The sequence below is a fragment of the Puma concolor genome, chromosome C2 (genome assembly GCF_028749965.1).
Source record: "Puma concolor isolate L17-30 chromosome C2, mPumCon1.1.hap2, whole genome shotgun sequence".
Lineage (NCBI taxonomy): Eukaryota > Metazoa > Chordata > Mammalia > Carnivora > Felidae > Puma > Puma concolor.
Window position 1 is genome coordinate 73,384,022 of NC_141675.1, and position 24,723 is coordinate 73,408,744.

Genomic DNA, 24,723 nt, shown 5'->3' on the forward strand with positions numbered 1-24,723 from the left:
AGGTCCAGACACTGTTTACTCCAGTCAGCCTCATCTGCATCCAGTCAGCTGAGCCTGCCCTGCCCTGTGGCTATTATAAAATAATTTATAACTATGTCTCCTGTGATTTTTGCTTCCCTTTTCTCAAGCTGTTTTATTTTTTCCTTACTGCATCTTAGTCTGACTTCCTGATTTACTTTTTAATTACCAGAACTGTTCTCCTTATTTGGTCCAGAGCATGAGTGGAGGGCCAGTCAGAAAAATGAAATGTATTTGACCAGGGTGACAGCCTTAGGGGGCATGTATTTGTAGATAAAGACTCTGCTCTCAGTCTGTGAGGAAGGAAAATTGAGGCACTCAGAATTTCAGGGGACTTGGAAATTGGGGTAGCCTAGGTGCCTTTTTCCAAACGGAGATTTCCCAATCAACCCTCCATTTCATTCCATCTTTGCATGTCTTTTTCTGTTGTGTTTCTCAGTTCTTTTTCCCCCTTCCCCAGCCAGGGTTCCACGTGTATGTAGTAGCTTTATGCATTGAGTAAATTGAGCCCTCCCTGCTGAGCTGTCAGCAAATGGAACTGACCAGCAGAACAGTCTGTGTAAGTGCATCTTGTGCCCGGGCCAGACAGACAAGCACAATTATTTGATTGCAGGAGATTGCCACTAAATGAGGGTGAAATAGTGGGTCTGCGACTTGTTGGTGAATATTATTAATAATATAGTGTCATGAATTAATAACATAGTGTCATGTGAAACAAAAGCTACACTGGAGGGTCTGTCTGAAGTCCCATTTTAAATCACATTTTCAGGGAGGTAGATGGTGGAGGAGATGAGATGTAATAAAACAAGGTGTCTTTAGGCACCCGTTTGGGAGTTTCAGTTTGACGTAGGCTGAAGTTAAGGGGATATGTGTTGCATTCGTAAGATATTTGGTGGCCAGAATGAAGCATGGGATTCATTCCTGGCTAATTGTCATAAGCATCTCATTGCTATAGTGCTCTACTGTGAAACAAATCATCTTCTAGAGTCCTTGAAGAGAGGCCATTGCAAAAACCCCATGAAATTCTTCCTGGCAACTGTGATGTCCTTGGTGACTGCATAGTCAACTTCTTTAGCCCACCCACCACACAATCATTCCAGACTCTTCCACTTCTCCCTTCATAAACCTCATAGTCCTGCCAAATAGGATTTGTCACCATTATTCTCCAGATGTGCACTCAAGTCCACTGCCCCTGGGTTTTTATTCAAGCGATTCTCTCTGTTCCAAGTGCCCTTTCCCCATCCCATATCTCTGTCCATTAGTTAAAGGCCCAGATCCAGTGTGCCTGTGGTGAAGCTTTCTTTTGTTTATTCTTCTTTGTTCATTGTGAACAGGTGTCCATAAACCTTATTGAAAGTAACAGATAGTAAAATTTAGGCTGTCCAGGCCATATGTAATCTATTTATTCTTCTATCAAAATGTGAAAACTACCTTTTTAGCTTGTGGACCTTGACAAAAACAACCCACAGGATGAATTTGGCTCATGGCACTGAGCTAGTCCATGGTCTAAAGTGATCTCTTTTCTCTAAACTGTACAATTTTGTTTTACACATGCCGCTTACCTCATCTAGCCTTGTATAGAAATTATTGGTATACAAGTATTTTCTCTATTGAACTGAAGATTCTTGTGAGTTGAAATCATGTCTCATATACTTTACTCCTTACAAGATCTATTATCATATCTATTATCATATAGAAAGTGCTCAAAGGATATTTGTAAAATGAATGAACTTATTACTTACAGTATCTTCTATCAAGAACATAATTTATTTTCCACTCTCCTAAGCCCTACCAAGCCCTTCACTTTCTGACAGGTAAGTCTTCTACCTCTACTTTGAACCTGGATCCGAACCTGGATCCCTCAATAAGGCCATTGTGTACCACAAATACAATTGGTATTCAGACATTGAATATTGTTTTCATTCATTAAATATTGTACTCATTGAGCACTTACTGTACTCACTGAACACTCGGAGCAGAGCTCTGAGAAAAAATCTATGGTGAGACAGATGAAAACCTCAGCCTCTGTGGTGCTTTTGCAGTCTAGGCTGGGAAGCATGATCTTAGTATGATCTTTCCTCCTGACATGTTTTAATTTCACTCTTCTGTTTTTCAGATCATGACTTAATAATAATATATGCTATTTGGTTTACCAGGATGCAAGAAATAATAAAAACTATCATAGTAGAAGCTGACATTTATTATGTACTTGAGACAGTTATAGATACCCTTTTTAATGCATGTAACCATAAGGACATTAGGGAATTTATCTGTAAGCAATTTATCCATAAGGAAGTTAATGAAGCAATTAACAACATTTAGTTATTTCATTGTCACTCTGGATAAGCTGGTGATCACAGCTGTCACTTAACCAGGTTATAGGAGATAAAACAGTCCACTAGAGGCAATATCTTGATCATCAGCTAAAGTAAGCAACATCAGTTAGCATAGGCACATAGTGCTTAATAAGTGGCTCTTGGTTTAAAAACATAACTTAGCCAGTACGTGAAGGACTAGAGATTTTATTTAAGGTCTGTTTGCGTCCTAAGCCTGATCTTTCCAGTATAATCAAAACAATGTTGGCTCATGTTGAAGTTCATTCTGAGCACATATTTGCACTGATAGGAACAACAGTGAAGCAGAACATAAAAACAAACAAAAATAATTGCACATACAATTTGTTGAAAGAAATTAAGATATTTTCGGCGGTCTCTGAAGAAAATATTTTAAGAGGGACTAAGACGTAATAGAAGAATTTCTTTAAGGTCTTGTGTCCTTGTTGTCTCTTTCTTACTGTCTGCCTCACACAAAATCTATTGACAGACAAAGCTCTAAGCGCTCCCAGTTCCCCTCAATGCTGTTTGCTCAGCTCTTTTTCCCCTTGCCATCACTCCTCAATCCGTTTTATTCCCTTTTCCAGTTACTCTCTACCCATTCAAGGTTTTCCCATTCCTTTGTATTCTCTCCCTCCCCACAGTCCACACTGTGCTAAGTCAAATTCTAAGATAGTTCCCAAGATTCCGAGGCACTGGTGTTCATCCATAGCATGATTTATCCCTGTGGGTGTGGGCTGGACCTGTGGACATGGTGGGCTCATTGCTCTTGATTAGATTACATAATATGGCAAAGGTGATTTGATAGTCATTCCTGTGGTTATATTACTTTATGTAAGAAACTGTCATAGCAGACTGGAAGGAGATTCTCCCACTTGCTTTGAAGAAGTAAGCCGTCATGTTTCAAAAGGCCTGTGGCTAGGACCTGAAGGTGGCTTCTGGGAGCTGAGAACAACTTCTAGGAGCTGACAGCCAATAAGAAAATGAGTCCTTAGTTTACACCTGCAAGAACTGAATTCTGTCAATAACTGCACTGAGTTGGGAAGAGGCCTCTAAGCCTCAGGTGAGATTGCAGCCTGAGTTGACAACTTGGTTTCAGCCATGTGAGACCCTGAGCAGAGAATTTAACTGCAGTGTTTCTTTCTTATCCTCTTTTGGATTAGTCAAGTGTTTTGTTTTTTGAATTCTGTTTCTGCTCTTCCATTACTTGTTAGTTACACACTCTTTTACTGTTATTGTGGTGGCTACTCTTAATAGTATAACATGGCTTTTCGACTTACTAGAATCTAATATACATTAATACTTCTGTGATTTCTTAAAAGACTTTGTCCCCTTTCTGCCTTCTGTGTTATTTTCATATATTTTAATTATACATGCATTTTAAATGCTGAAAACCTTATTTTTATTTTATACAGTCAGTATTCACTAAGATTTACCCTTATAGTTATCATCTCTGTTGTTCTTTATTCTTTTTGTTTTTCTTTTCTTCATTTCCATGCCTCTGTCTGTGATCATATTTCCTCCACCTGAAGAAATACTTCCAGTAGTTCTTTATTGCAGGCCTGTTGGTGACCTACAATTTTTGTTTACTCAGAAATATCTTTGTTTTGTTTATTAAAGGGTATATTCTCTATATAGCTGTAGATTAATAGCTAATTTCTTTTATAACTTTAAATAGGCCATTTCATTAGCTGTGGTTCCCATTGTATTCTGGTGAGAAGAAAGGTCTCTCAGTATAGTTTTGTACCTCTATCATTTTTTGGAGGGGTGTGCTTTTAAGTTTTTATCTTTATCTTTTTTTCCCTCAGCAATTTAATTATAATATACCTACATGTGGGTTTTTTTTTAATGTTTATTTATTTCTGAGACAGAGACAGAGCATGAGTGGGGGAGGGGCAGAGAAAGAGGGAGACACAGAATCAGAATTAGGCTCTAAGCTCTGAACTGTCAGCACAGAGCCCGATGCGGGGCTCGAACTCACAGACTGCAAGATCATGACCTGAGCCGAAGTTGGACGCTCAACCGACTGAGCCACCCAGGTGCCCCAGATGTGGATTTTTTTTAATTTACATTTCTTGGGAATAGTTTTTCTTCACGAACCTATGGATTTTTGTTTTCGGTTTGAAAAATTGTCAGTCATATTTCCTCAGGTATTATTTTTACCCTGTTTTCAGTTTTCTCTTTTACTGAAACCTCAGTTAGATAACGTGTAAAAAATTCTTACTGCATCTGTTTTCTTTTATTCTGTGAATTTGTTATCCATGACTGAATAACAAACCACCCCAAAATTTATAGCTTAAAGCAACAAACATTAGTTATAATGCAGTTTCTTTAGATCCAGAATTATAGAGCAATCATCATTCTGGCTCAGGCTCTCTCATGAGGTTGCAGTTGAGATGTTGGTTAGAGCCATACTCATCTAAAGGTTTTTATGTGGCTTAAGGGAACTCTTTCAAAATGGCTTGCTCACATGGCTCTTGAAAGGAGGCCACATTTCCTCACCACGTGGATAGTATATTTCATAAGGCTGTTGCATGTCTCATGATAGGGTATCTGGCTATCCCCAGATTAAGTGAAATGAGAGAGAATGCAAGGAAGAGATTGTAATGCCTTCTATGACCTAATTTTGGAAGTTCTACACTGTTACTTCCACCATATTCTATTTGTTAGAAGTAAATTATTAAGTCCAGCCCACAGTCTAGAGGAGAGGAATTAAACTCTAACTTTTGAGAGGACGAATGTCAAATATATATTGTGGATATATCTTAAGATATATTGTGGATATATGGAATATATAAGATATATTATGGATATTTCTTAAAACCACCAAACTCTGAATTCTGTTTTGTGCATCCTTTTCTATTTCTGTGCTTCCTTATTAAAGGTTTTTTTTTTTTTTCCTGATCTTTCAGTTTATAGATTCCCTCATTCGCTAAGTTTAATATGCTGCTAAACACAGCAGTTGGGTTCCTAATTTTGGTTCCTTTTCAATTTTAGAATTTCTGTTTGACTCTTTATAAACTTTCTGGTCACTGGGTATAGTTTTAGCTCACTGACAAAAATTTTAATCTCTTCAATGAAAAAAAAAAGCATAGCTATTTTAAGTTCATGTATGATCAAATCTAGAGCTGTTTGTTGTTTATACTTATTCTTATTTGTTGTCCTGACTTCTCTTGTATTTGCTTATACTTCATTTTCTGCCAGATATTTCATTTAAAAATTGTTTGTAGAAATTAGTTGGAACTTGAGAAATGTTATATTTTCCATAAGGGATTTTTTTTCTCCCTTTTCCAAATGTCTACAAACACCTACTTATGTAATTACTTTAATCCAACTAATATTTTCTAAACCACTCAGATAACTAACTTGAAGCTGGGTTTCATTCTGGTTCTCTCAACTCAACAGAGAATGCTCTTTGGGAGTGCTAATACAAAGATGGATGGTTTACTGGAGCTCTTATCATTGGGAAGCCTGGAATCAATTTTGTCATCCTTGCTGCATAAACCTGTCAAAAAACGCTCTATAGTATCTCAGTCACCTCACCCAAAATTGGCAAATGCCACCAGTCAAGGCAAAAGAGGCCAATGTTTGGCTAAACTCTCTGAATCTCTGACTTCTCTAATATTTCAGATAAATTATTCTTTAATCTTGTTAGCTGTCCTGACTTATCCAAGTCAATGTTTTATGTATGTTATCTATTCTTTCCAGTTTGCCTTTTTTCAGAGGATGATCTGAATTACTTTGGCCACCATCACTGAAATCCAAAGTCTCCTTGTTCTTTATAGCAATATAAAAAAACTAGCAAGTTCTGACTATAAATAAATAAAGGATCTTAAAGAATATGAAGAAATTGCATTTTTTTCCTTTGTTGCAAAAATATTGTTCATCTGCTGGGAATGGACATAGAAAATCTTGCATACCTTGCTTGAAAGCACAAATCATGGTTATTCCATTTACTTCCAATGAAGAGGAACATAGTTGAAGAGATCTCTTCATATAGTTTTCATATAGTCTCATGTATCTAATTTTCCTTGGGAGCTCTTATAACATAGATTATAAATGGAATGGACAAGCTGATGTGACATTTTGAATTTAGTTGATAAAGAGGGAGGAAAGAAGAGGAAAAGAGAAAGAGAGAGAGGAGGGAGTAGAGAGAAAAGAGAGAACAGACTAGTTTACAGTGATATTACTATAAGTCTAAAACAGATTTATATGTAGGCCTGTGAGATAAACTGTCACAGGGTTTAATTGCATAAGGATTGTGGTTGGATGTTGACGGGGTTTTGGAGTGTTGGGGGTCCAGAGCCAATGTCCAAGAAAGAATTATTGAGATATCTTTGGTGCAAAAAGGTGATTTTATTAAAGCATGGGACAGGACCCATGGGCAGTAAGATCTGCACTGGATGGTTGTGAAGAGTGACTGCTTATATACTGTGGAGTTGGGGGAAGTAAGTCAAGAGAAGTTTCTTTTTTTTTTTTTTTTTTAAGAAAAAAATATATTTTTTTCAAGAATAGAACTTAGTAATTCATCACTTACATGTAACACCCAGTGCTCATCCCAACTAGTGTCCTCCTTAATGCCCCTCACCCTTTAGCCCTTCCCCCTGCTTAACACCCCACCAGCAGCCCTCAGTTTGTTCTCTATATTTAGGAGTCACTTATGGTTTGCCTCCCTCTCTGTTTTTATATTATTTTTGCTTCCCTTCCCTTATTTTCATCTGTTTTGTATCTTATGAGTGAAGTCATATGATATTTGTCATTTTTTGACTGATTTATTTTGCTTACCATAATACACTCTAGTTTCATCGACATTGTTGCAAATGGCAAGATTTCATTCTTTTTCAGTGCTGAGTAATTTTCCATTGTATATACCACATCTTTTTTATCCATTCATCAGTTGATGGACATTTGGGCTATTTCCATACTTTGGCTATTGTCAATAGTGCTCCTATAAACATTGGGTTGCATGTGTCCCTTCAAATCAGCATTTATGTATCCTTTGGATAAATACCTAGTAGTGCAATTGTTGGGTCATAGGGTAGTGAGGTGGTATCTCATGGTGGTTGTGATTTGTATTTCCTGATGATGAGTGATGTTGTGCATTTTTTTCATGTGTCTGTTAACCATCTGGATTTCTTTCTTGGAAAAGTCATGACTTTTGCCCATTTCTTCACTGGATTTTTGTTGTTGTTTTTGTTGTTAGGTATTGAGTTTGAGAAGTTCTTTATAGATATTGGATACTAACCCTTTATCTATCTGATATATCATTTGCAAATATCTTTTCCCATTCTTTTGGTGCCTTTTAGTTTTGCTGATTGTTTCCTTCCCTGTGCTGAAGCTTTTTATCTTGATGAAGTCCCAGTCTTTCATTTTTAAGAGGAAGTTTCTTAAAGGGATTTCCATATGCTAAAGAAGACTCACAGATTACTGGAGGCCTAGCTATTGTCAAGCTAGGGTTGTTTTACCTCTAGCAAAGCATTCTCATTAAGATAGTAGGGAGTTCCTGGAGGTAAGGCTGTTGATAAGATATTTGTAAACTGATGGAGACTCTGTCAGTTTAACCACTTGTTTTCTGTCCTTTCCTTTGTTCTTGGGCTACCAGGAGTGCCTGGGGAATGTCACAAAAATCCCACCTGGGGGTGGGAGGTTGCTAGCTTGTGTTTTGTCCTCAGCTTGCTTTATGCTCCCTCATCAGATGTGACTGGAAATGGGGAGGAGGAGACCTTGGTACTTTAGATTGAGCCTGAGCCTTGTGGAGAGAGAAACTTTAGGCAGAAGCTGAAGTTGTTGCCTTAATGATGGGCTTATTGAAATGAGGGCACCAGCAAAGCTGTCCTAATTCCCAGGAACAAGTGAGATACAGAAGGACCATGAGAGGATTTCTTACTGGGAACTCTGTGGGAATCAAGTGCCATTTAAGTATTTTGGTGCTGTGACAATGAGACATCTAATGAAAGTTCAATAGGCAACTGAATTATGGAGTATGAGTTAGAATTTGGTATGGAAAAATCAAATTTGGCAGCCATTAGCCTAGAGGTGAGATCAATATCCTTAGAACAAGGATATTGTTAAAAATAGTGATTCTATATAAATTATAAAAAGTTCTATTTTTTAAGATTTTATTTTAGACAGAGAGAGTACAAGCCCGGGGGGGGGGGGGTGCTGAGAGAGAGAGAGAGAGAGAGAGAGAGAGAGAGAGAGAGAGAGAGAATCTTAAGCAGGCTCCATGCTCAGCACAGAGCCTGATGAGGGGGTTGATCTCATGACCCTGGGATCATGGCTTGAGCCAAAATCAAGAGTTAGATGCTCAACTGACTGAGCCATCCAGATGCCCCTAAAGATTTTATTTTTAAGTAATCTCTACACCCAATGTGGGGCTTGAACTCACAACCTTGAGGTTGGGAGTCACTTGCTTCACTCACTGAGCCGGCCAGGTGCTCCCCAAATTCTATTGTTTTAATGACACAATTCATTTATGCTTGCATTTCTTTATTTTTGACATATCCTTTAGTTGAGATGCTTAGATCATTCAAAGTTGAAGGGTTTTATAAAAGGAAAAAAAGAATAGTGAAGCAATGATATCACTGAAAGGAATCTGTCAGCAGAGTAGGATTAGCTTGTAGGGGAGGGGCTTAGTGACTGTTAAGCAAATGAAAAGAAAAATGGAATTAAGAACAGAATCACTCATTCTCCATACACTGAAATATAGTTTGTAATAAATTAACTGCCATAGTTAGAAAGACATATGGGCTCAGTCTCAAATACCAGACAGCATTCATTAGACAGAATCAAGGATAAATTTGGAGTTGAATGATTTCTGTGAACTTCTTTCCTCAGGTCACCTTTCAGACAGTTGAGAATTCACTACCTGGGGCACTAGGAAGTCTGTTTCCCTCTTGTTCTCCTGTCTTCTTTCCATTTACCCCTCCCCCTACCAGGCTCTGTCTTGCCCTGGATCTTCACCATCTCCACACTGGAGACCTGTCAAACAAACAAACCTTTCCTGTTGCAGTTAATTTATTGTTATGGTAAATCATCTTCTTTTCATTTGGTGTGAGCATGGGGTAGGATGAGAGAGAGAATCCTGTTCCGCCCTTCTGGTGAAGATCAGGTGGGACAAAGGTAGGAAGGGGACAGAGTTTCCAGTCTTATATGTGAGTAATGAAAATATTACTGTTTACACAGAAATACAGTAGCCAGGAAATGGGCCATGTATTAGAGAAGGCTTTTAAATGTTATAAATGCTATTTTTAAATTATCGAGTGTAGTCACTGAAGGGAAGGGTGTAGAGATATGCAGAATTAAACTTCTTTTTAAATTTTTAATTATTTTATTTAAAAAAATATTTTCTTCTCCTCCTCCTCCTCCTCCTCCTCCTCCTCCTCCGAGACCATACAAGCAGGGAAGAGGGGCCTGAGGGAGGGATAGAGAATCTTAAGCAGGCTCCAGGCTCAGTGCAGAGCTCAACACAGAGCTCAATTCCAGGACCCATGACCTGAGCAGGAACCAAGAGTCAGATGCTCAACTGGAGCCACCCAGATGCCCCTAGCTTCTTTCTATTAGTAGGCATTTACAGCTATAAAGTTTCATCTGAGCCATGCTTTGACTCAGTTCCACATTGTTAGAAGTTGTATTTTTGTTTTCATTAATCTCACAGTATTTTCTAATTTCCTTTCTGATTTCTTTTGACCCATTGGTTATTTTGGAATGTGTTGTTTAATTTCCCCAATTTCCTTCTGTTATTGATTTCTAGTTTCACTCCATTGTCATCAGAGAATACACTTTGCATGATTTCAGTTCCCAAATTAATAAGAATTGTTTTATGTCCTAAAATATCATCTGTTTTAGAGAATATTCTATGTGCACTTGAGTGGCATATGTATTTTTCTGTTACAGAGCATTCTGTAGATGTCTGTTAGGTGTAGTTGGTTTATAGTGTTGTTTAAAGCTTCTATTTCCTTACTGATCTTCTGTCTAGCTGTTCTGTCCATAATTGAAAATGAGGCTATTGAAATTTCCAATTAGTGCTGTTGAATTAACTATTTCTTTCTTTAATTCTGTCAGTTTTTTATTCCCGCATTTTGAAGCTCTGTTAGATGCATATATGTTTATAAATGTTATATCTTCTTGGTTCACACTTTTTATCATTATAAAATGTCATTCTTTATCTCTACTACAATTTTTTGAATTTTTTTATTATTTACAATAATAAATTATTATATACAAAAATTATAATAATACAAAATTATTACAATTTTTTATTTTTGAGAGAGAGAGCATGTGCATGTGAATGGGGGAGGGGCAGAAAGAGAGGCAGGCACAGAGTCAGTCCAGAGCCCAATGTGGGGCTTGAAGCCATGAACTGTAAGATCATGACCTGAGCTGAAGCTGAGTAGGATGCTTAACCAACTGAGCCACCCAGGTGCCCCTCTAGTAACAATTTTTGTCTTAAATTCTGTTTTGTCTGATGTTAATATCACTACTCTAGCTCTTTTCATTTCTTTTCACGTGGTATATCTTTTTCCATTTTCTTTTAACCTATTTGTGTTTTCGAATTTGAAGTGTGTCTATTGTATAAAGCATATAGCTTCATCATGTTTCTTTGTTCATTAATGTCTCCCTTTTAATTGGAGAGTTTAATCTGTTTACATTTAATACAATTACTAATAAGGTAGGAATTACACATTTTGCTGTTTTTAACATATCTTATGTCTTTTTTTTTTGATCCTCCAGTTCTCCATTACTCCTTTCTTTTATGTTAAATAGATCTTTTCTTTCTCTCTTTTTCTTTTCGTTTCTTTTCTTTCTCTCTCTCTTTCTTTCTTTCTTTCTTTCTTTCTTTCTTTCTTTCTTTCTTTCTTTCCTTCTTTTCTTGGAATAAGAACCAAGTTTTCTATTTGTTCATTTCTTGCATTTAAAGTATTCTTCAATGACATCCTTGGCCTGAACTCTTTACCATAGTCCTTAGCCACCACACAACTGCTTTACAGGGTTTTCCTTCTTTGTCAATTTTACTGAGGCCTACCCATTCCCCTACCTTCTTGTTGTCATCAGCCTTAATCAGGTTGATTTGGTGTTCAGCACAAAGGGCCTCCACCAACTCGGCATACATAGGCTCATCACAGTTGGATGCAAGCACACAAAGATGGGCTTGGCGCTTATTAAGCTTTTGGCAGCTTTGCGAATTCCATGTACTAGGCCATGTACTCTCATCATGGATGAGAGTGGTCTTCAGCAACTCAGTATTTACACCTCCAACAGCAATGCCTTCCTCAGCCATGGTGGCAGATTATGGGTGGAGCTGAATCTTTAAAAAAAAACAACTTTTTTTTTTTTTCAATGTTTATTTATTTTTGGGACAGAGAGAGACAGAGCATGAACGGGGGAGGAGCAGAGAGAGAGGGAGACACAGAATCGGAAACAGGCTCCAGGCTCTGAGCCATCAGCCCAGAGCCCGACGCGGGGCTCGAACTCACGGACCACGAGATCGTGACCTGGCTGAAGTCGGACGCTTAACCGACTGCGCCACCCAGGCGCCCCAACAACTTTTTTTTTTAATGCTTATTTTTGAGAGAGAGAGAGAGACAGAGCATGAGCAGGGGAGGGGCAGAGAGAGGGAGACACAGAATCCAAAGCAGGCTCCACGCTCTGAGCTGTCAGCATGGAGCCCAATGTGAGGCTCAAACTCACAAACTGTGAGATCACAACCTGAGCTGAATTTGGACCCTTAACTGACTGAGCCACCCAGGCACCCATGTGGAGCTGAATCTTGACTGCACCTGAGCCTCTGCCTCCACGCACCTGGGTGGCTGCAAGGAAAGAGCAGATATTTTCTACTATAGAAAATATCAGTTGTCAGTTCTTTTGCTATGTATCTTAGATTGCTTTAGGGATTACCATTAACCTCTTAATTTATAACAATCTGGTTTCAATTAACACCAACTTAATTTCGGCAGTATACAAAACTTTGCTCCTCTATAGATCCATTCCACCCACGCTCATATGCTGTTATGTCACAAATTACATCTTTATAATTTTATTTGCCTGCCAAAGTAGATTTATAATTATTGAATTATGCAGCTGTCATTTATATTTGATGGAAAATAAATTAAAAACAAAAAACACATTTATACCATTTTTTATATTTACCTATGTAGTTACATTTATTGGTGCTCTTTATTTTATCACTGTCTAGTATCCTTTTATTTCAGTCTGAAAAAGTTCCTTTGGTATTAATTGTAGGGCAGATCTGCTAGAGAAGAACTATCTTACTTTTTTTATTATCTGGGAATGTCTTAATTTCTCCTTCATTTTTGAGGGTTAATTTTGCTGGATATAGAATTCTTGGTTGATAGTTTAAATTTTTTAGCACTTTGAATATGTCTTCCCACTTCCTTCTGGCCTCCATGGTTTCTGATGGGGAATTAGCAATTAATGTTATTGCAAATCCCTTGTATATGATGAGGCATTTCCTTCTTGCTTATTGATAACGACAGATCTTTTGAGTAGGGCCTTATAGGAACAAGACAGATCAAATACTGACTCCTTTTTGGAACTGAGCCTCTGAAAGAGCTCTAGGTCTGTTTTGCTCTCTCCAGTACCTAAATGTGGATTGTTGTTTTTTCAAAGCTGCTGAATAGCTAGGAAGCAGGAGATGGGAGTAGGGTAAGTTAAAATGCCACAAAGCTCACTCTTCTAACCAATATCTAATAGTTTTTCTTGACTAAATAAATTCTGACAATTTTTGCAAGTTTTTCATTGATTTTATGGAGGATTGAACTTTCAGAGTTTCTTATCCTGCCAGTTTTGCTGACATCTGTGGGTAATATTTACTTAATCATGACATATTATCTTCTTAATCAAATTTTGAATTCAAACTTGCTAATATATTATTTTTGCTTGGGAATTTTTTTTTCCTTTTCTTTTTTTTTACATTTATTATTTTTGACAGACAGAGAGAGACAGAGCACAAGTGGGGGAGGGGCAGAGAGAGACTAAGACACAGAATCCAAAGCAGGCTCCAGGCTCTGAGCTGTCAGCACAGGGTGCTGGGCTCGAACTCACAAACCGCGAGATCGTGACCTGAGCTAAAGTCGGACGCTCCACCAACTGAGCCACTCAGGTGCCCTGGAAGTTTTCTATCTTTTTATGAAGGCTGTAAAATTTAAATAACTTAATAATTGTTACTTGTTGATTAACAAGTAAAGCTCTTTGGGCCTGGTTTCTTTTTTTCTTCTCTCTTCCTCTCATGCATTGGTAAAAACTGGGATGTAGAACTTTGCCACTTCAATTTATTCCATTCAGTTTGTTTACTTCATTTTGAGTCAATTGTTAATTGACTCTTTTTTAAAGAGTTAATTTTTGTTTTTTCAAAAACATTTATTTATTTTGAGAGAGAGAGAGAGAGCACGCACACATGTGTGTGAGTGGAGCAGGGGCAGAGAGAGGAAGAGAGGGAAGAAAGAATCTCCTGAGAGCACAGAGCCTGATGCAGGGCTTGAACCCACTAACTATGAGATCATGACATGAGCTGAAATCAAGAGTTGGATGCTTAACTGACTGAGCCACCCAGGTTCCTCTGTTAATTTTTCTTTTATAACAATCAAACACTTCATCTAAATTTTTTAATGAGAAAAATTTTTGTTATGTTTTATTTTATATTTGAGACAGAGAGACAGGGATATATATAAAGAGAGACAGCGCAAGCAGGGAAGGGGCAGAGAAATGGACACAGAATATGAAGCAGGCTCCAGGCTCCTAGCTGTCAGCCCAGAGCCCGACGCAGGGCTTGAACCCAAGAGCAGTGAGATTGTGATCTGAGCTGAAGTCGGATGCTTAACTGACTGAGCCACCAAGCCTCCCCTCATCAAAATTTTTTAATATTTTAGTGGGTTTTTTGTTTTGTTTTTGTAGTCTCTCTGCCCAATGTGGGGCTTGAATTCATGACCCTCAGATCCAGAGACACATGCTGCACTGACTGAGCCAGCCAGGTGCCCCTTTAATATCTTAGTTTCGATTTGAACATAACAGCAATCTTTAGAGTACTTGTATCTCTGAGGATATATGACAGTGTTCCTAAGGGTCTACCGGCCATAAACTTTTGATCAGAATGCAAGAAGAGCGTAGCTTTTATCCACTCCAAATCTTGGTTTATTGTTCCAAAGTTTCACAATCCCAGTGTATCAAACAAGAGATAAGTTTGAAATATTTGGCTCTCCAAAGACTACTTCAATCAGGGCATACTTTTAAAATGGCTTTTTTTGTTCCTCTTAATTCTTGCTTTTTCCTAAAAGGACAGTTTCTTTCTCTGCTTCCCATGATTTTTTCCTTCCATGCTGTAGATTTTGCTTAAATATATGATGATTTTTATATGCCTATTCTTGGTTTGGAAATGAAGGAAAATGAAGATTGACTGGGAGCTCTGTGTGAGGACCATCCATTGTGTTGGAGGACCCTGAATATTAAGATTGAGAAAACATCATTATGGGGCAGCATCCACAAAATACTAGCAAACTGAATTCAACAGCACATTAAAAGGATTATATCCCATCATCATGAAGGATTTATCCCTGAGATGCAAGGATAGTTCAACATCCATAAATCAAGTGCGATACACATTAACAGAATGAAGGATAAAAGTCATATAAGTATCTCCATAGATGTAGGAAAAGCATTTGATAGAATTCAGTATCCTTTCATGGTAAAAACTCAAACTGGGTATAAAGGGGATATACCTTAATGTAATAAACAGCCCATATATGACAAGCCCACAGCAACACCCATGTTAACAGCCCTAGCTTTTTCCAACGGGTCATTCAGTTTCTTGAGAACAATTTCAGTGACAGAATGGTGGCACTGGAAGTGGGGTATAGTCCATCAAAGAATCTCATGAATCTCCCTATTTTTATTATTATTTTTTTTATTGTTCAGTTTTAAGAATTCTTGGTATGTGTTAGATAAGAGTCTTCCTTCCAATATATATTTTGTTGGTATTTTCTCTAAGTCTTGGACTTCTCTTTTCACTCTTTTACCAGCGGCTTTCACGGAGCAGAAGTTTTCCTGCTGGTGTTCTCTCCCTCTCTCTCAAATAAAGAAATAAACTTAAGAAAAATCATTGTCTGCTAATTTTAATGTCCAGAGTATCCTGAGGTCACACTTTCCTGTCCTTCTGTTTGAGTATAAATAATGTTTATTCTATTTTTTGATATGTTAAGTGATTTTGTATTGTATCCTGGACATTGTAAAAAATACTGGAGACTATGGAGGCTGAATTTTATTATGTTAAAAAAATTTTGTTTAAATTATTTTTTAATTAAAAACTTTTTTTTTTTTTTTTTTTTTTTTTTTACTTATGACCCTCTTCGCCCTTTTCTCTTACCCTCTCTATGCCTCTGGCAACTACTAATATGTTTTTTTGTATCTATGATCTTGTTTTTTTTTGTTTTTTAAAGATGGCAAATAAAAGATTATGCAGTATTTGGTTTTCTCTAACTTATTTCACTTAGCATAAAATCCTCAAGTCTTGAGGTTCATCCATATTGTTGCAAATGAAAAAGATTCATTCCTTGTTAAGGCTGAATAATATTCCATGGTATATATACCACAATTTTATTATCCATTCATCTATCATTGGACACTTAGATTGTTTCCATATCTTTTCTGTTGGAAAGAGTGCTGCAGTGGGCCATAGGGATGCCTATTATCTTTTCAAATTGGTGTTTTCATTTTTCATATATATTCCTGTAAATACCTGGAAGTGGAATTGCTGGATCGTATGATAATTCTATTTTTTTAATGTTTACTTATTTATTTTGAGAGACAGAGAGCATGAACAGGGGAAGGGCAGAGAGAGAGGGAGAGGGAGAGAATCCCAAGCAGGCTCTGTGCTGTCAGTGCAGAGCCCAATGCAGGGCTTGAATCCACAAACTGTGAGATCATGACCTGAGTTGAAATCAAAAGTAAGATGCTTAATCAACTGAGCCACCCAAGTACCCTGATAATTATATTTTTAATTTTGTGAGAAACCTCCAAACTGTTTTCCATAGTGGCTGTATCAATTTTCAGTCCCGCTAAGAGTGCGCAAGTTTTCTCTTTTCTCCATATCTTCACCAAAACTTGTTATTTCTTATCTTTTTGATACTAGCCATTCTGACAGGTGTGAGGTGATATCTCATTGTGGTTTTGATTTTCATTTTCTGGAAGATTAATGATGTTGAGCATCTTTTCATGTGCTTGTTGGCCATTTGTATGTCTTTGGAAAAATGTCTATTCAGATCTTCTCCCCATTTTTAAATAGAATTATTTGTTTTCACTATTGGGTTGTTACCGTTCTTTATATATTTTGAATATTAACCCCTTACAAGATATATGATTTGCAAATATCTTTTCCCATCCAGTAGGTTACCTTTTTGTCTTGTTGATTATTTTCCTATGTTGTGCAGAAGCTTTTTAGTTTGATATAGTCCTACTTGCTAATTTTTGCTTTTGTTTTTATTTTTGGTGTCGGATTCAAAAAATCATTGCCAAAATTTATGTTAAGAAGCTTACCACCTGGGGTACCTGGGTGGCTCAGTTGGTTAAGCATCCAAATCTTGATTTCAGTTCAGGTTATCATCTCACAGTTTTGTGAGTTTGAGCACCCTGTTGGGCTTTGTGCTGTCCCTGCAGAACCTGCTTGGGATTACCTCTCTCTCTTTCTCTCTCTCTGCCCCTCCCCTGTTCATGTACTCACTGTCTCTCTCAAAATAAATAAATAAACTTTAAAAAACATTAAAAAAAAGAAGCTTACCATCTATGTTTTCTTCTAGAACTTTTATAATTTTAGGTGTTACATTCATATCTTTAACCCATTTGAGTTAATTTTTGTGTATGGTATATGCAAGTCCAGTTTCATTCTTTTGCATGTGACTGTCTAGTTTTCCCAGCACTGTTTATTGATCTGCCCTTTCTCCATTATATATTCTTGGATCCTTTCTTGTAATTGTATTGACCAAATATGCATGTGTTTATTTCTGGGCTCACTATTCTGTTGATTAATCTGTCTGCTTTTATGCCAGTAATTATACTGTTTTAATTATTATAGCTCTGTAATAGAGTTTGAAACCAGGGAGTGTGACATCTCTAGCTTTGTTCATTTTTCCCAAGATTGCTTTGGGAATTTGGGGCCTTTTGTGGCTCCATACAAATTTTAAGATTGTTTTTTCTATTTCTGTGAAAAATACCATTGGAATGTTGATAAGGATTGCGTTGAGTCTGTGGATTGCTTTGGGTAGTATGGACATTTAAAAAGTATTTATTATTATAATCCATGATCAAAAATTATTTTTCCATTTTTTGTATCTTCAATTTCTTACATTAATGTCTCATAGTTTTCACTACACAAGTCTTTCACTTCCTTACTTAAATTTATTTCTAGGTATTTTATTCTTTTTGATGCAATTCTAAATGGATTGTTTTTCAAATTTCTCATTTCTGATAGTCTGTTATTAGTGTATAGAAATACAACAGATTTTTGTGTAATGGTTTTGTATCTTACAACATTACTGAATTCATTTATTCTAATAAATTCATAAAATTCATAAAACATAAAACCCAACATTTTAACCTTTTATTTATTTGTTTATTTATTTTTAAAGTTTATTTGTTTTGAGAGAGAAAGCATGTGATGTGGGGATGGGGAGCAGAGAGAAAGTAGGAGAGAGAATCCTAAATAGGCTTCATGCTGTCAGCACGGAGCCTGACTTGGGGCTTGAATTCACAAACCATGAGATCATGACCTGAGCCAAAACTAAGAGTTGGACGCTTAACTGACTGAACCACCCAGGTGCCCTTAACCATTTAAAAGTTTACAATTTACTGGCATTTAGTGTATTCATAATATTAACTGTCACCACTATCTAGTTTCAGAACATTTTCATCTTCTAGAAGGGAACCTGTGTCAGTTGGTTACTCACTTCTCATTCTCCCCTGCCCCCATCCTCTGGAAATCACTAATCTGCATTCTTTCTTATGGATTTGCCGACTCTGTTTTTCATGTAAGTCAAATAATGAATATGTAGTCTTTTGTGTCTAGCTTCTTTCACTTAGCATTATGTTTTCATGATTAATCCATGTTGTAGTATGTCTATGAGTATTTCACTCCTTTTTATGGCTGTATAATATTCCATTATATGGATATGCCACATTTTGTTTATCCACTCACCAGTTGATGGACATTTGGGTTGTTTCTATCTTATGGCTATTGTGAATAGAACTGCTAGAATCATTAATGTACAAGTTTTTATTTGAACACCTATTTTCAATTCTTTTGGATATGTACCTAGGATTGGAATTATTGGGTTACATGTTAATTCTCTGTTTACATTTTTGAGTAAATCCTAACCTCTTCTCCAAAAGAACTGCATAATTTTATATTCCCACCACTCTTCAGGCCTGAGAAAGCTCTAAATTATGTGGGTGTAAAGAGGGAGTAGAGAAGCCCCTGAGGTGACACCTCCGTGAGCTATCAGATAGAACAAAAACACAACTACAGTTCTTTAAGGACAAGGTTCATATTGTTCACCTTTGTCACCAGAAAGCTGCATCAGGAATCTGGGCCACTATCTTCATGGTTGCCACCTGATCTGGGTGGGGTGGGGATTTTAGGTAAATAAATTCTACAGTCCTCTCTTACCAAAACTCAGTAGTTTCTTTCTTTATTATGTGTTCTTCTGGATGTTTTAAGTCTTTTGTTATATCCAGAGCTCAGAAAAAGTTGATTCTGACTTTTTTTTTTTTTTGTCAGCTTGTTGATTGCTTTAAGAGGGATGAAGGTTTGGGATTCTCCATTCTGCCATTTGCAGTAATGTCACTTGTTATTTTTTTGAAGATACTGATTTGTTTTGTCAGTTTGGCTCAGCTGAAACTGAAAATTTGGTCTTTTCTATAAGAGAGCAATAGCTGAAGTTTCATTTTAGCTCCTCTAGCCTTATCTAGGCTGATTGCAATTTGCCCTGTGCAAACATGGTTCAAGAGTTAGCCAGAGATTTGAGCAGAGATTATAGACAGAATCTAGGACACTCTTTTCTGGCTCTCTTCTTTCTGGGATGTCCTTTCTTCCCAGATGTGATTGTCTTGGAGTCTTTCCTTAACGTGTTGAGTTCATAAGACTGTATGTTTCTATCTAATTTTTAGTGTCCCAAATGTCATGTACTTGGTCCTTGGCTGTGTGCTCTTTAAATAATTTAAGAGGAGTACCTAAGGTGAAGTTTCAGGCACCGTCTAATAGGAGAAGTTATATTAAGGATTTGGTATCCACATTAGTCTTCTAGATATGCCATAACAAAATACCCTGGAATGGGTAGTTTAAACAGCAGAAGTTTATTTCTCACTGTTTGGAAACCTGGAAGTCCAAGACCAGGGTGTCAGCAGGTTTGGTTTTTCCTCCTGGTTGCAGATGGCTGCCTTTTTGGTGTAACCTCACATGGCCTTTTCTCTGGGTATGCATAGAGACCCCTGATGTTTCTCCTTTTTTTATAGTGATGCCAGTTTTATTGGATGACGGCCCCACCTGTGTGACCTCATTTATCCTTAATTACCTCTTTATTTTTTTGTTAAAAATTTTAAAAATATTTATTTAATTTTGAGAGACTGAGAGAGAGAGAGAGAGAGAGAGAGAAAGAGAGAGGGAGACAAAGAGAGAGGGGTCACAGAATCCAAACCAGGCTCCAGGCTCTGAGTTGTCAGCACAGAACCTGACACGGAGCTTGAACCTATGAACTGTGAGATCATAACCTGAACCAAAGTTGGAGTAAGCTACTCAGATGCCCCCTTAATTACCTCTTTAAAGGTCCTATCTCCAAATGCAGTCATAGTGAGGGTTAGGACGACAACATAAATTTGGAGGGACACATTTCAGTCCATAGCAGCATCTTAGTGTCATGATATCACTGAGATCAAAGAGAGGTGTGCTTTTCCTCTGAGGAAGGCATGTAAACTTTAAAGATAAAAAAGAAAGAAAAATTCAAAATCAGCTTCCCAAGAGAATACTTGAATTGTGGTGTCACTATCCACTCCTGGATGGGTGAGTGACAATTGAATACCAGAGCGTTCCTTTACTTTCCTGCTAGTGAAAAAGCTTCTCTTACAGAACCAATCATCTCAATATTTCCAACTAATCACAAGTCTTTATTTATTTATTTTCTTATTTATTTATTTATTCATTCACTCATTCACTCACTCACTCACTCACTCACTCCAGTTAGTTAATACACAGTGTTATATTAGTTTCAGGTATACAATACAGTGATTCACCAATTCTGTATATCACTCAGTACTCATCATGATAAGTGTACTCTTTATCTCTTTCATCTGTTGCACTCATCCCCCAACCCATCTCCCCTCTGGTAACCATCAGTTTGTTCTCTGTAGTTAAGAGTCTGTTCTTTGTTTTTTCTCTCTCTTTTGTTCATTTGTTTTTTTTCCATAAATTCACATATGAGTGAAATCACATGATATTTGTCTTTTACTGACTGATATTTCACTTAGCATTATACTCTGTAGCTCCATTCATGTCATTGCAAATGCCAAGATTTCATTCTTTTTTGTGGCTAAATAATATTCCATCACATATGTATACCACATCTTCTTTGCTCATCTATTGATGGACACTTGGACTGCTTCCATAATTTGACTATTGCAAATAATGCTGCAATAAACATAGGGGTCCATGTATCCCTTTGAATTAGTGTTCTTGTATTTTTTTTTTTTGAGTAAATAATGTAATGGTATTAGTAGTGGATGGTAGGTATTTCTAAATTTTTGAGGAACCTACATACTGTTTTCTACAGTGCTGCACCACTTTGCATTCCCACTGACAGTGCATGAATTTTCCTTTTTCTCCACATCCTCGTCAACACTTGTTGTTTCTTGTGTTGTTGATTTTATCCATTCTGATAGGTGTGAAGTGATATCTCATTGTAGTTTTGATTTACATTTCCTGATGATGAGTGATGTTGAGGATCTTTTTATGTGTCTGTTGGCTATCTGTATGTTTTCTTTGGAGAAATGTCTATTGTTTTCTGCCCATTTTTGAAAAGAGTTTATTTTTGAGAGAGAGAGAGAGAGAGAGAATGCAAGTGGGGGAGGGGCAAAGAGAGAGGGAGACACAGAACCCAAAACAGGCTCCAGGCTCTGAGCTGTCAGCAGAGAGCCCAGTGTGGGGCTTGAACTTACGAGGTGTGAGATCATGACCTGGGCTCAAGTCGGACGCTTAGCCGACTGTGCCACTAAGGCACCCCAATCTTCTGCCCATTTTTAATTGGATTGTTTGTTTTTTGGGTGTTGAGTTATATCAGTTCTCTGTATATTTTTTTTACTAACCCTTTATCTGATATGTTATTTGCAAATATCTTCTCCCATTCCTGAGGTTGCCTTTTAGTTTAGTTGATTCCTTCACTTTGCTGAAGCTTTTCTTTTGATATAGTCCCAATAGTTTATTTTTGCTTTTGTTTCCCTTGCCTCAGAAGACATATCTAGAAAGAAGTTACTAAGGCTGATGTCAGAGAAATTACTGCCTGTATTCTCTTCTAGGATTTTTATGTTTTCAGGTGTGACCTTTAGGTGTTTAATCCATTTTGAGTCCATTTTTGTGTATAGTGAGGAGTGGTCCAATTTCATTCTTTTTTTGTACATAGCTGTCCAATTTTCCCAACACCATTTGTTGAAGAGACTGTCTTTTTCACATTGGATATTCCTCTTTCCTTTATTAAAGATTAATTGATCATATAACTGTGAGTTTATTTTTGGGTTTTCTATTCTATTCCATTGATCTGTGTGTCTTTTTTTTTGTGCCATTGCCATACTATTTTGATTACTACAGCTTTGTAATATAACTTGATGTCAGAAATGTGATACCTCATTTTTCTTCCTCAATATTTCTCTGAAGTATTTGGGTTCTTTTGTGGTTCCATGTAAATTTTAGGATTGTTTGTTCTTATTGTGTGAAAAATGCTGTTGGTATTTCGATAGGGATAGCATTAAATGTGTATATTGCTTTGGGTAGTATAGACATTTTAACAATATTCGTTCTTTCAATCTGTGAACATGAAATGTCTTTGTTTGTGTCTTATTCAATTTCTTTCATCAGTGTTTTATAGTTTTCTGAATACAGGTCTTTTACCTCTTTAAGTTTTCTTCTAGGTATTTTATTATTTTTGGTGCGGTTGTAAATGGGATTGTTTTCTTAATTTCTCTCTCTGGTGCTTACAATATTCGTATATAAGTGTAACATATTTATGTACATTTATTTTGTATCCTGTGACTTCACTGAATTCATTTATTAGTTTAGCAGTTTCTGGGTGGAATCTTTCAAGTTTTCTATATATATTATCATGTTGTCTGCAAATAGTGAAACTTCTACTTCTTCCTTACAAATTTGGATGGCTTTTATTCCTTTCTCTTTTCTGATTGCTGTGGCTAGGACTTCCAGTACTATGTTGAATCAGAGAGTGTGAGTGGACATCCTTAACATTGTTCCTGATGTTAGGGGAAAAGCTCTGTTTTTCCTCATCAAGTATGAGGTTAGCTGTGGGTTTTTCATACATGGCTTTTATTATGTTGAGGTATGTACCCTCTATACCTCCCTTGTTGACGGTTTTTATTGTGAATATATGTTGTACTTTGTCAAATGCTTTTTCTGCATTTTTTGAACAGATCATATAGTTCTTATCCTTTTGCTTATTGATGTGATGTATCATATTGATTGATTTATGAATACTGAGCCACTCTTGAATCCTAGGAATAAATCCCACTTGATTGTGTGAGATGTCTTTAAAATATGTTGTTGAATCAGGTTTGCTAGTATTTTGTTGAGGATTTTTGCCTCTATGTTCATTAGAGATACTTGGCCTGTGGTTCTCTTTTTTTTGTGGTGTCTATATCACATTTTGGTATCAGGGTCATGCTGGCCTCATAGGATGAATTTGGAAATTTTTCTTCCTCTTCTGTTTTTTTTGAATGGTTTGAGAAGAATAGGTTTTAACTCTTCTTTAAATGTCTGGTAGAATTTGCCTGTGAGGCCATCAGGTTCTGGACTTTTGCTTTTGGGGAGTTTTTTGATTACTAATTCAATCTTTTAATGTTTGTTTATTTTTGAGAGAGAGGGAGAGAGAGCGTGAGCGAGTGCAGGGGAAGGGCAGAGAGAAGGGGACATAGGATCCAAAGCAGGGTCCGTGCTGACAGCAGAGAGCCTGATCCGGGTTCGAACTCACAAACCATGAAATCATGACCTGAGCTGAAGTTGGATGCTTAACCGACTGGCCACCCATGCATCCTACTAACTCAATTTTATTGTTGGTAATGAGTCTGTTCAAATTTTCCATTTCTTCCTGCTTTAGTTTTGGTAGGTTATATGTTTCTAGGAATTTATCCATTTCTTCCAGGGTATCCCAATCTGTTGGCATATGATTTTTTGTGATACTCTCTTACAATCCTTTGTATTTCTGTGATATTGGTTGTTATTTCTCCTCTTACAGTTCTGATTTTATTAGAGTCCTGTCTCTTTCTTTTTTTGTTTTCATGAGTCTTGCTAGAAGTTTATCAATTTTGTTGATCTTTTTGAGAACCAGTTCCTGCTTTCATTGATCTGTTCTATTGTTTTTTTAGTGTGTATATTATTTATTTATTTATTTATTTATTTATTTATTTATTTATTTATTTATTTATTTATAAATTTAAAAAAATGTTTGAGAGAGAGAAAAGCCAGTAAGAAACTGGCTTTCACATGATGGTAACCAGGAACTCATCTTTAATATTAAATTCTAGGGACACCTGAGTGACTCAGTCAGTTAGGCGTTTGACTTCAGCCCTGTGTTCGGCTCTGTGCTGACAGCTCAGAGTCTGGAGCCTGCCTCAGATTCTGTGTCTCCCTCTCTCTGTGCCCCTTCCCTGCTTGCACTCTATCTCTCTCTCTGAAAAATAAATAAACATTTAAAAAAATTTAATATTAAATTCTAGGCCTGCTTCAAAGATTTGAGAGTCCCCTTAATGGGGCCTTGTTGGTTCACTTTTGTGCCAAGTCATGGAGATCATATTTCTTTAGCCAAATATTGGGACTCCTGATTCTGATAATGGGATACAAAAATTGGGATTGAGATCATTTCAGCAAATCTAGGATATACGATATAGTATGTGGTAGCCTATAAGGATAGGCCTAAGATGCCTGGCAAAGAAAACCAGCGCATCTACTGGCTGAATTGTTCCTAAAGAGAAACCCCTATGGGAATGGGTTGATGCTGGGTTTTCTGCAAGTTTTCAGAACAGCTTCAGCGAGAAATCAGAAGGTTCTGGTTCAGTTAGGATCTTGATTAAATGGAATTGATTATAATATCCATGG

General features: G+C 36.9%; 1 protein-coding gene and 1 pseudogene across 4 annotated transcripts in view; one reads left to right on the top strand and one right to left on the bottom strand.

The window, feature by feature from the left end:
• Nucleotides 1-24,723, top strand: part of FXR1 (FMR1 autosomal homolog 1) — an 816,075-nt gene that overhangs the window by 83,751 nt on the left and 707,601 nt on the right. The gene's annotated exons all lie outside the window — the stretch shown is intronic.
• LOC112849716 (small ribosomal subunit protein eS12 pseudogene) lies at nt 11,253-11,631 on the bottom strand (annotated as a pseudogene).